The following is a 13431-nucleotide window of genomic DNA, read 5'->3' on the forward strand; positions in this document are numbered from 1 at the left end:
CAATATTAGATCAGTGCAAACAGCCACAGAATCAGCATTTAAAGATAACTCAGATCTCAGTCTTGGGTGAAGGCTACGTACAACCTCACACCCTACAACATGTTCTCCTAAGACCCACAAGCTAAGGATTTTGTACTGGATGGTGGGTCTGTCCAAGATGTTTCTGTCCTCTGCAATTAAGACAAATAGAATCTGTGCAAATGTATGCTTTGATGCAATAAACTACTATAAAAAGTTAACGGAACACAGACCAAAAGATACAACACATACAGAGATGCAGTATCAGATATATGTAGTAGTTCCCACAAATCAACCAGATGAAGACATGTAACAAAAGAGAAACACAGGCAAAAGATAGAAAAAGGCATAGAAAGGAAACAGGAATAGCTCAATCTCTAGTATTCAGATAAGTAGAAACTAAAATAAGCAGACAATATTTCAAATTGACCCTGTTGGCAAAAATTAATGCCAAGCGTTAGGAAACAAGCTTAGAAGAGTAACGTGGTAATACCTGAAAAAGTGTGAGATGCACCCACTCTAGAGCAGCATCTCACGTGTGACCAGAGGACTCTGCAGTTCAGTCACCCACTCGCGTCTGGCTCTCTGCAACCCCATGGACTGCAGCAGGCCAGGCCTTCCTGTCCCTCACCCTCTCCCGACATTTGCACAAGTTCACTGTTTGCTCCAAGTGACATGGAGACAACACTGGTTTCCAAGTGAAGTCATCTTGAATGTGAAGGACACCTTTCAGTGTAAACAGCCATCATCAGGAGAATAAACAATTTGTAATTAAGTCAAAGAATGCCACATAGCCATGGAAATTACTGAATCAGGGCTATCTGTATCACCATAAATACATCTCAAAATATATAGCAAAATGTTAAACAAACAAAAATACAGAAAGTTGTTGAATATCATTCTAATTATAAAAAGTTTTCAAACACACCGAGCAATATTTCGTATTTTTCCGAAACGGAAATTCAAGATAAGGTGACCTCTGGCAGGCGAGGGAAAAAAACCGAAACAAGAGGGACACTCAGGCTTCAACCGAATCTGCAGTGTTTTCTTTCTTAAGCTGTGTGGTGAATATGTGGGTATTCAAGCTGTGGTTCTGCCTTTTCTCATGCCCCAAATATTCTATGACATTTTCAAAGTGAAGGAAAAGTTAGAAAACACATTAAGCCAACTCAAGAACTTTTTCAAGAATTTCAAATCATAGACTATATTAATTTCCACTGCAATTTCACAGAGTGAGAGCAAGGAAGTGAAAAGGCAAGCCCAAAAGTGTATTAAGGCAAGAAAACATCATCGTGAAAAAAGCAGAACTGTGGCCAAAGGGGTGATGAAAAGAAAACAGTGTAAATTCCGGGATAAGCAATGAACATAGCAATCACAAAGAGAGAAATGCAGGAGGTTTAAGATGATGACAACCACCAGCGACTTGCGTACCAGACCATTTAAAGCATGTTTCACATATTCATTCATTCAGTCCTCGTAACTACTTCTGTCTCCACTTAATGCAAAGGAAAAGGAGACAGTGTGAAATGAAACACTGTGACTGTTAACTGTCGTCTTACTGCTGGTACACGTTCTTGGCACAGCCAGGATCCGAGACCCAGGAATGTGGCTCCCGGGTCCCAGCTCTGAGCCGCTACTGCAGACGTGTGTCCACACGAAGGGCAAGAGTGGACAAAGAACACTCCTCAGTATCCCCAAAAGTCCATGATTCACGCACTGCTCGCAAGGCAGCTGGACGAACAGGACAATGAAACGACTGCAAGAGGAGAGAAAAAAGAGGCAGAAAAAAAGGTAATCAGAACAATCTAAGCTGTCCTGGAGCTTCCAAGGTTCCTCCCTCTAGAAATTACCTGTTTAGCCACATAGGGAATCTGCTCATTCACTTAATGATTATGAGCTGAGCACCTGATGCACCAAACTAAACTCCAGGGAATATTATCCAATCCATTCCTCCAGATCAAATGGAGTTTACACCAAAAGTTTACTTCTGCTTCTAATTGTTTTTTTTTTAAGATTTGGAGACACATGCTGCTGCTGCTGCTGCTGCTAAGTCACTTCAGTCATGTCCGACTCTGTGTGACCCCATAGACGGAAGCCCACCAGGCTCCCCTGTCCCTGGGATTCTCCAGGCAAGAACACTGGAGTGGGTTGCCATTTCCTTCTCCAATGTGTGAAAGTGGAAAGTGAAAAGTGAAAGTGAAGTCGCTCAGTCGTGTCCGACCCTTAGCGACCCCATGGACTGCAGTCTACCAGGCTCCTCCATCCATGGGATTTTCTAGGCAAGAGTACTGGAGTGGCTTGCCATTGCCTTCTCCGAATACCCCAAACTACAAAAATCTAGGACTCATTGGAAAACTTCCTGATGCTGGGCAAGATTGACGCAGAAGGAGAAGAGGGCATCAGAGGACAGGATGGCTGGATAGCATCACTGGTGCAATGGATATGAGCTTGGGCAAACTTTGGGAGATGGTGAGGGACAGAGAGGCCTGGCGTGCTGAAGTCCATAGGATCGCAAAGACAACAATTCTAGAAACATTGCTTAAAATGGTAGCTAGGTCTCCAAGCCAGCCCACAAAAGCATGTTTAAATCTGTTATGTGAAATTCCACCTCAACCTTGAGTCTTCTGTGAACAGCATGTGTTTTCCTGCACGCTTTCCAACACAGCCCAGAGAGGCGAGCACCTAGCCCTACGTGACCCTGCTACCTCATAGTCCATCGGGGCTCCAAGGAACAGGCCCCTCCCTCTTCCTCTCTGGGTCCACAACCATCTAGAGTCAATGTACTCTGAGAACCAATTCAGAGCATGAAGACCACATGCATGGCCCAACAGCATCCGAGTAACAGGACACAAACAAATGCCCGCCCTCGCCTTAAGGTAAAGTCTCCAAAAACACCACAGTCCAGGGATTGGGATGAAAACAAGAGCTGATCCAGGCACCAGAAATGCAAACATACAACTCCCTCAGCCAATCATTCCCTTACTGGGTATTTCCAACCACACCTACAGAACAACTCAGCAGAGCCTAATGAAGGCGGATGCACAACTTTGCCCAGCGACCCCACTGCTAGGTATAAAATCCAGAGAAGTTCCATGTTTTCCTACTGAAATTCCAGTTCTCTGGAACTGGAGAATAGCAGGAATCACCTCCACAAGGGAAGTGAGAGGATTACTGGTTTCCTGCCTCTACCCATTCTAAGGAATACATTGTTTTTTTCTTTTTTACTATTTTATTGGAATATAATTGCTTTACAAAGTTATGTTAGTTTCTGAGTTTCTGCTGTACAGCAAAGTGAATCAACTGTATGTATGTGTGTGCATATATATATATATATATATATGCATGCATGCTGCTGCTAAGTCACTTCAGTCATGTCCAACTCTGTGCGACCCCGTAGACGGCAGCTCACCAGGCTCCCCTGTCCCTGGGATTCTCCAGACAAGAACACTGGAGTGGGTTGCCATTTCCTTCTCCAACATATATGTGTGTGTGTGTATATATCCCCTCCCTCTTAGGCCTCCCTCCATCATACTCCTCTAGGTCATCACAAAGCATCGAGTTGCGTCCCGTTATACAGCATTCTCCCAGTGGCTGTCTTTTTTACATAAGGCAATGCATGCATTTCAGTGCTGCTCTCTCAATTCATCCCACCCTCTCCTTCCCCCGCTATGTCCACAAGTTCGATCTCTACGTCTGCGTCTATTTCTGCCCTGCAAACAGGTTCATAGTACCATTTTCCTAGATTCCGTATGTATGTGTTACAATAAATATTTATTTTTCTGCTTGTGACTTACTTTTCACTCTGTATGAGTCTATAAGTCCATCTGCTGCTGCTGTTAAGTCGCTTCAGTCATCTCCGACTCTGTGCGACCCCATAGACGGCAGCCCACCAGGCGCCCCCGTCCCTGGGATTCTCCAGGCAAGACTAAGTCCATCTAGATCTCTACAAATGACCCAATTTCATTCCATTCTATGGCTGAGTAATAGGGAATGAACTGCTCTTTAAATCAGGTAGGATACCCCACCCGTGTGTGTGGAGTAAACAGACTCCCTGTTAGGCAGTTATGAATATATGCAAATTAAGATGACTGCTCTAAAGCAAAGCATATTCAAATGAATATCTAAATCTCACAGCAACTTTCAAAAGGTGCTGTTCCATGATGTGAAACACACACCCAGCAGGAGGACGCAACCCCATCGAATACCCACAGTCCTGGCCCCCCAACCCCAGTCCCGAGCAAATCTCTAAGAAGGGTTACATATGGCCTCTGTTTTGAGAGTGTGAATTACAAAGGCAACAATTTACTCAGGGTCTCAGGAATTCATATCTTCAGCAGACTTTACATGTTTCTGTGCCTGAAAAAATGTAAACTATAACGTAAGAAATAACTTTGTCTGGCTCCTCCAACAGAGCTGGCCAAACAATTACCTTTGATTGGCCGAGGAGTGTTACCAGCTGCTGACACCCAGCTCTCCCCTCTGTCAGCCCAGGTGGCCGGGGATCATTCGCAATGTCTGACTGCCTTTTCCTTTTCCTCCCACCAAGGCAAATGGGACTGCAGAGGCAAGTAACATAACCTCCCCAGCGGGCTTTCTCTCTGAACCCCACACCCACCTCTCCCCTCCAAAACAGCACAATTTGTTTCTAAAGAGCTGGGACCAGCAAGCTTCTTGTAAAATAGCCTTGAAGCTGATTTACTACCGTGTAAATATCACCTTCCCACCCACCCCCCATAGGATGCTTTCCATTGCTTCTAGATGAAAAGAAGAGAAGAACATGGAGTGCCTGCATGATTATAAAACCACTACCCAATAAAATTATCTGTCTCTCTCCTTTATGGCTTGACTATATCAATTATCCTGGAAATAACTACTTTCCAGGCAAGTCTCATGGTGCTAATGATTAAGAAAACTGGAATTATTGGAAGATTAAGATCAAGCATTACCTTCAAGCTGGTTTTTCATTTCCTGAAGTTTCCAGGTTGGAGATATAAAATTTTTAAAGTACATTCTCATTCACAGGTTGCTTTCTGAGCATCTGCTCAAGACTTATTTTCAGACTCAAGAGTAAGGTTTTCACTTTTAAAATCCTACCTAACTTCACAAGCATTAAAGACTTCATGAATTCACATTCATACAGAGATGGAGAATAAACTGCCGCTAAGTTATCCCTCATACCTTGCTTCCACGTGTCAACTAACCTGCCCATGACATCATGTGTTTCATTAAAAATAAAACTGCAGGACATCTTTAAGAAGAGAAATTAAATGTTTTCAATTATAATTTGGTAAGAAGCAATTATCCAAAATAAAGAATGCTTGCAAATCAATAATAAAATCACAGCCAAATTAAAAAGAGGGCAAAGGAAGATGTCTGGTTTCAGCTCAGACATGTGAAGAGAAAGGAACTTGCAGGACAAACTGTCACCTGAAATTGGGAGGGAAAATCAAAGCGGAAATCAGCTTAGCAGGGGTAGAAACTGTTGGAGCCAGAAACTTGTAGGAACCCTTAACTGGTCATTTTGACAAATTAATGCTGGGCAAAGGTAACTAGTCTGAGGGACTCAGTCTTGGAGGAGAACCTTGCACTTTCCTTAAAGAGCTCTACCCGCCCCCCCAAAAAAAAAATAAATAAAAAGCCCTACCAAGTTCTCATGGTAAAAACTGGAGAAAAATCCCCTAGTGTTTCAAGCAGGGCAAGGAGAAAAGTAACCATTTTGCAATACAAAGGCCAAGAGCTCTCTCCCCTCCAAGCATGCATACGTGCTAAGTTGCTTCAGTCGCTTTGCAACCCTATGGACTGTAGCCCACCATGCTCCTCTGTCCATAGGATTCTCCAGGCAAGAATACTGGAGTGGGTTGCCATGTTCTCCTCCAGGGGATATTCCCAACCTAGGGATCGAACCCAGGTCTCCCGCATTGCAGGTGGATTCTTTACCCGCTGAGTAACAAGGGAAGCCCAAGAACACTGGAGTGGGTAGCCTATCCCTTCTCCAGCAGATCTTCCCGACCCAGGAATTGAACCGGGGTCTCCTGCATTGCAGGTGGGTTCTTTACCAACTGAGCTATCCTTCCAAAAGAGTGGCTTTATTTATCAGAGCAGTATTTGACCCGGGAAAAGGGCAGTAAGAAAACTTAACCACATCCCCACCTCCTGGCCTTCCTATCTCAAATAAGGGAAAAAAGGAAAGAAAACAAAGAGGCTAAGAAATGCTTTTGAAGGTCCTCATATCCCAGGGACTGACATTTAATCAGAATATTATATAACAATTCCTCTCTCCAAGACCTCACCATCCTCAATAGGGCTCCAGTAAAATAACAGTGGGTTATAACTGAGACAGCCAAAGACACAGACTCCAAGAGCATTCTTAAGGAAAGGCAAAGGGAACAGGGGAGGGGGAGACACTAAGGAAACTGAAGTCTCGGGTAGTGAGAGTTTCAGCAAACATTAAACACAGCCAGGTCAACGCCAAAACTCACATGTAAAGCCTAATCACCTCAGTACCTATTACCCAATACATCATGTCCAACTTTCAATAGAAAATCACAAAGCACAATAGAAGGCAATAAAAGCATGGTCTAAAGAGATAAAGCAAGGATCCGAAAAAGACTCAACTCTGACACAGAAGCTGGAACTATGAAATAGGGAATTTAAAATACGCATGATTAATAGGCGAATAGCTCTAATGGAAAAAGTGGACAACATGCAAGAACAGATGGAAAATGTAAGCAGAGAGATGGAAACTCTAAGACAGAATCAAAATGAATGCTAGAAACAAGAAGACCATAACAGAAATGAAGAATGCTTTTGATGTGCTCATCAGTAGACAACATGGCCAAGGAAAGAATCAGTACGATTGAAAATATGTTAATGGAAATTCCCCAAACTGAAACACAAAGAGAAATGGGATGAAATTTTTAAAAAGGAACAGCATATCCAAGAACTATGGGACATGTTCCATACATCCTGTGTAACAAAGAAAGAAAGAAAGAACTACTCAAAGTAATAATGACTGAGAATTCTCCAAAATTAATGACAAAATGCCAAACCACAGATCCAAGAAGCTCAGAAAATATCCAACAAAATAAATGGCCGATAATCTACCCTTTGGTACACCATATTCAAACTGCAAGATCCAAAAATAAAGAGAAAATATTGAAATAATTCCAAGTGAAAAAATACCTTCCCTATAGAAGACAAAGAGAAGAATAACATCAGACACCTCATCAGAAACTATGTAAGCAAGGAGAAACTGGAGTAAAATATTTCAAGTGTTGAAAGGAAAAAACACCACTCTAGAATTCTGTATCCAACGAAACTGTACTTTGAAAGTAAAGGAGACACACACACACACACAACTTGAAAAGAAATCTGCTGTCAGTAGACCTGCCTTGAAACAAGTGTTAAAAGAAATTCTTTAAGAGACAAGGAAAGTGATATAGGTCAGGCACTAGAAATACATCAAGAAAAGAAGTGCATCAGAGGAGTAAATAAAGGTAAAACAAAATCTTTTATTTTTCCTACTCTTAATTGATCTGACAACTCTTCAAATAACAGCAACACATTGGGTGACGATAGTATATGGATAAGTGACATGAATGACAGCAATGCTATAAAGGATGTAGAAAAAGGAATTAAGAATATTCTTTATAAGATACCTGCAACTACCTGTGACAAGGCACAGTGTTACTTCAGAGTAGACCTAGATTAGCTGTTAGTGTATGTAGCAAACTCAATAATGGCAAGCACTAAAGAAACTTTGATATTTAGGAAGGAATCGATGGAATCATATAAAATGTTCACTTAAAAGCAGAGTAGAAGGAGAGAGGGTGATTAAAAAAAAAAAAGAACAAGTGCTATGAACAGAAATCAGTGGCAGACATGGCAAATATAACCAGTTATATCAACAAACACTCTAAATATGAATGGTCTAAATATATCAATTGAAAGACAAAGACCATGAGAGTAGATTGAAGAAGGAAGAAACTATTGTCTATAAGAACCCATCTTAAAAACAGAACACACCCAGCTCTCCTGGGTGTGACAAATATATCTATAAATATAGATTGATTAAAAGAAAGAAAGAGACAGACAGACCACGCTAACACTAACCAAAAGAAAGTTGAAGTACCCACAGCAGTTTCAGACAAAGTGGACAGCAGAACAAGGAAAACTATAAGGGATAAAGGAGGGTGTTACATGAAGAAAAGAGAGTCAACCCTCTGAAAAAACATAGTAATCCTCAATGTGTATGCATCTAACAAGACGGTGTCAAAACACATAACCCAAAACTGATAAAATTGCAAGGAGAAATGAACAAAGCCACATTTGCACTAGAAAACTTCAACACTCTTTTATCAGTGACTGACAAATCCAGCAGGCAGAAAATCAGTATTGAGCACCATCAACCAACTTCATCAAATACTTCATCCAACAACAGCAGAATACGCATTCTTCTCAAGCTCACACAGAACAAGACAGACCACATTCTGAACCATAATACACCTTAACAAAGTGGAAATCATATAGCATATGCTCTCAGGTCACATGGAGTTAAAATAAAAATCAATAACAGAAAGACAGCAGTAAAAGCTCCACATGTCTGGGAACTAACCAACAATGCTAAAGCACACACGGGCCAAGGGAGAAGTTTCAAGATAAATTTTTTAAACATTTTGCAATAAATGAAAATATGGTTTAACAAAATTTGTGGAATGATGCAAAAGTAGTGGTTACAGGGAAAGCATGGCATTGAACGTAAAAAAAAACAGAACTAAAATCAATTTTCTAAGCTTCTACCTCAGGAAACTAGAGGAAAAAGAGTAAGGAGAAAGAAAGAAAGAATAAAATACAAGCAAAAAGTAACAGAATTGAAACAGGAAAAAAAAGAAAATCAGTGAAACCAAAAGCTGGTTCTTTGAAAAGATCAACTGATGAACCCACAGCCAGGCTAACAAAGAAGAAAATGAGGCACAAACTCCTAATAATATCAAAAATGAAAGAAGAGTCATCATATGGATCCCAAGGATATTAAAAAGATAATAAAAGATTATAAACAATTTCATACCCTCAAATTTGATAACTTATGTGATTCCACCAATTCCTTGAAAGATAAAAATGACAAAAACTCTCACACAAAAATAAATAGATGATCTAAATAGGCTTATATCTACTAAAGAAATCAATAGTTAATAACCATCCCAAACAGCTAGTACTAGGCTCAGATGGTTTCAATGGTGAATTTATGGGAAAAATCCTACCAATATTCTACAAACTCTTCCAGAAAAAAAATAGAAGCAGAGAATGCACTTCCTAACTATATGCCAAGTATTACCCTACTATCAAAACCAGATAAAGACATTACAAGAAAGGAAAACTACAGACTAGTATCTCTTATGAACAGAGATGTAAAAATCCTCAACAAAACATTAGCAAATCAAATCAACCAAGTACAACATGAACTATATACCATTCCCAGGAATGCGAAGTCTGGTTCAATATTCAGAAGGAATAAAGTAATCCATCATAGCAACAGGATAAAGAAAAGTCTATATGATCAAAACAGTAGATGTGAAAGAATCACTTGGAAAAAAAAAATCCAACATCCATTTATGATTAAAAAAAACACTCAACAAACTTGGAATAGAGAAGATTTCTTCAACATGCAGTTTTAGCTTAAAATACCAGTTCCTCCTCCAGCCCCTCTCTGAGGCCAGCATTGAGGGATGCACCTTCTGCATATCAAAAAGCTGAGACGGTGGGCTCATGGAATGCTCATCACCGTGTCTACTGGCCCTCTGGGGGGTTGAAGACCTATAAAACAAGGGGTTAAACCTGCTCTATTGGAAAGCTTATCCCTGGTGTCCTACATAGTGTCTGGCACAGAGTGAGACCTCAACAAAGACAGCACGAACAAAACAGTCAAGCATCAGAAATTAAAACTACGTAACTGAATGTTATCAGGGTCTGGGTGAGTTTTATCATGACTCCTTTAAGACTGAAATCACACAAATACACACAACAATGCAATCATAACAGGAAATTTTCCTTGGAAATAATAGTTGTGTTTTGTTGAAATACTTCAGAATCTCCAAAAGAATAAAATTCAGATTGCTACCTTTTTTTCTCCCGCCCCATACAAACATGCAACTATTTGAAAAGGCAGGGGAAAAAAAAACATAGGCAGCTATTTCAGTTCAGTTCAGTTCAGTCACTCAGTCGTGTCCGACTCTTTGCGACCCCATGAATCACAGCACGCCAGGCCTCCCTGTCCATCACCAACTCCCGGAGCTCACTCAAACTCATGTCCCTTGAGTCGGTGATGCCATCCAGCCATCTCATTCTCAGTCGTCCCCGTCTCCTCCTACCCCCCAATCCCTCCCAGCATCAGACTCTTTTCCAGTGAGTCAACTCTTCGCATGAGGTGGCCAAAGTATTGCAGTTTCAGCTTTAGCATCAGTCCTTCCAATGATTGATCTCCTTTAGAATGGACTGGTTGGATCTCCTTGCAGTACAAGGGACTCTCAAGAGTCTTCTCCAGCACCACAGTTCAAAAGCATCGATTCTTCGGCGATCAGCTTTCTTCACAGTCCAACTCTCACATCCATACATGACCACTGGAAAAACCATAGCCTTGACTAGACGGACCTTGGTTGGTAAAGTAATGTCTCTGCTTTTTAATATGCTATCTAGGTTGGTCATAACTTTCCTTCCAAGGAGTAAGCGTCTTTTAATTTCATGGCTGCAATCAGCATCTGCAGTGATTTTGGAGCCCAAAAAAATAAAGTCTGACACTGTTTCCACTGTTTCCCCATCTATTTCCCATGAAGTGATGGCAGCTATTTAAAAGGTACTAAAATTTTTATATTCTTATCCTAGAAATCCAACACAATTGTGAAAAAACAAAAATTTCTTGAAGAAAGAGAACTACCAATCTTCTTTAAAATTAATAGTTAAGTAAGTCTTTAAGCCACATCTTGTTGGCTTAAAATGAACTTAATCCAGATTATAAAAATACACACAATGTAACCGAATAAAATAAAATTTAAAGTAAGTAAAGGAATTTCAAAAGGAAAAAACACAAGGATAGGAGATAGATTTGGAAATGAGATTGGGGCACAAACAACATGCTTCATGGGTCTATAAATTTGCAAAAACATGGATCCAAAATGTGGCTCTGTGAGTCCATCACCTTCACTAGATAATGTGGAAACCGATGTCCTTGTCTGGTCTCACATTAGATAGGATATTTCCATTCTTATATATAATATTTCCAAGGTCTTCAATAGGTACCATCTTTCTTCTTTTTTAATTTATTTTTTATTTTTTGGCCATACCACACAGTATGTCGGATCTTAGGTCCCTGACCAGGAATTGAACCCGTGTCCCCTGCATTGAAAGCACAGAGTCGTAACCACTGAACTGCCAGGGAAGTCCTGATATCAACTTTCTTCTGATTTAACCTTAAACCCTTTTTGGAATCTCATATTCATGGTTTTTATTATTCAACTTTTCTATTTAGAGATTTTTCTTTTAAAAAAATCTTCAGTTACAGTACAGGATCATCATGGTTCTCTTCCAATGACAACTCACAACCTACAGGATTCCCCTCAGAGTGGAGTTCAAAATCTTAAGGTGGCATGCCATACCTGCTGCAGACCCCAGCACCAAACCTGCCTCTTCTTAAGTATATTTTACATCAGATCAGCAAGTTGTCTGTATTTAAAACTGCAAGGCAATTTAACAATCACTTTCTATTTTTACCCAAAAGATGAGAACTGTGAAGATTGGGGGCTAGAAAAAAATCAAGTTTTCCATTCACCCAGTTCTAAATCATGTACCAACAGCGTCAACTGCAGGCAAAAGAGCATAACATCAAAGCACACAAAACTAATCTTTTCAAATTCCTTTCGCTCTACCGAGATTTATGTACAGAAGCCGAAGCCTTCTCTCCTCCACCCTGCAGTAGAGGTTCTTGGAAGACGGGTAAGCAGATTGTTCCAGCTGTTTAAACTACGCTCCTGATCCCGTGAGACCTGCCTTCTGGAGGCATCCTAGGTTTTCCTACTTGAAAACTAACATAATGGGTCAGTCAAAGGACACCTTGAGTCTGCGCATGAGAAAAGGGCGGGGGCGGGGGGGGGAAGGGGACACATCTATTAAGAAACTGAGAACTTACTAGAATTACATAATAAAACTAATTTTAAAAATACATTTTATGGCTATTACTGAAAAACATTTGGAATAGAGCACATGTTATTATGCTATTTAAAATACTAGCAACATCCATTTATTTGCTACATTGTTTTCATAAACCAGATATTGGTAACAGTATGCTTCCTAGCCACTTAATTATGGACACATACTTTGAATAACAACTTGTGCTGAAAACTCAACAGCTAGTGCAAGGAAGAATTTTTTACACTTTAGTTTTATTCTTTTAATATTAAAAACAGCAACCATCTCTGCCAATTCTTTTTGGTCCTTCACATGCTATGATAATTAAATTTCTTCTTAATAATTTATTCACCTAATCTATACAACTACCAAAAGAACTAAGATCTTCACTATTTTATTTGAAACTCTTTGTCAATAAACAACCTTGTCAAACAGATACAGACTCACAGACTTAGAGAACAAAGTTATGGTTGCAGGAGGATGGGGGCAAGGGATAGTTAAGGAGTTTGGGATGGACATATACACACTGCTATATTTAAAATGGATAATCAACAAGGTCCCTACTGTGTAGCAGAGGGAACTCTGTCAATATTATATGGCAGCCTGGCGGGAAGGGAATTTGGGGGAGACTGGATACATGCATATATATGGCTGAATCCCTTTGCTGTCCACCTGAAACTATCACAACATTGTTAATCAGCTATTCTCCAATACAAACTAAAAAGTTTAATTTAAAAAAATCTTGTCAATAGGTAATATAATTTCCATTTTATAGGCAAGGAAACTGAGATAGTAGCCACAGTATAAATAAATACAAACATACACTTCCATTGTTTGGGGGGCATATTTGTTTACTGATTAAGAAGTGATGGTGCTATTTGAAATGTGTTTTATTCCTTCTATCAAGAGATTAAATCAATCTAAACAATCCATAACTATCCAACTTCCAAACATTTAATACAGGAGTATTTTCATGATTGCTTCACTAAGTCATAAACTTCACCAATTATTATCCCTAGACCATTTCTAATACATTCCAAGAGAGCAACTACCTAAAATTATTTAGAATACAAAGATATCTTGGCAATAATACAAAAACTTAAAAAAGAAAACACATACACACACAATAAAGCACTCTTTAAAGTAAAGCTAGGAAAATGCCACAGATCAACAGTTTAATTTATTGAGAATTGCTACTGCTTAAAGCACACAAATTTCAGCAAATTTGACAAAAAA

General features: G+C 39.8%; 1 protein-coding gene across 1 annotated transcript in view; it reads right to left on the reverse strand.

Moving 5' to 3' along the window:
• Window positions 1–13431, reverse strand: part of MPP7 (MAGUK p55 scaffold protein 7) — a 231850-nt gene that overhangs the window by 118759 nt on the left and 99660 nt on the right. The window lies entirely within an intron of this gene.

This window comes from Moschus berezovskii, chromosome 15 (genome assembly GCF_049115385.1).
Source record: "Moschus berezovskii isolate FMDL1 chromosome 15, NW_MosBer_1.0, whole genome shotgun sequence".
Classification (NCBI taxonomy): Eukaryota; Metazoa; Chordata; class Mammalia; order Artiodactyla; family Moschidae; genus Moschus; species Moschus berezovskii.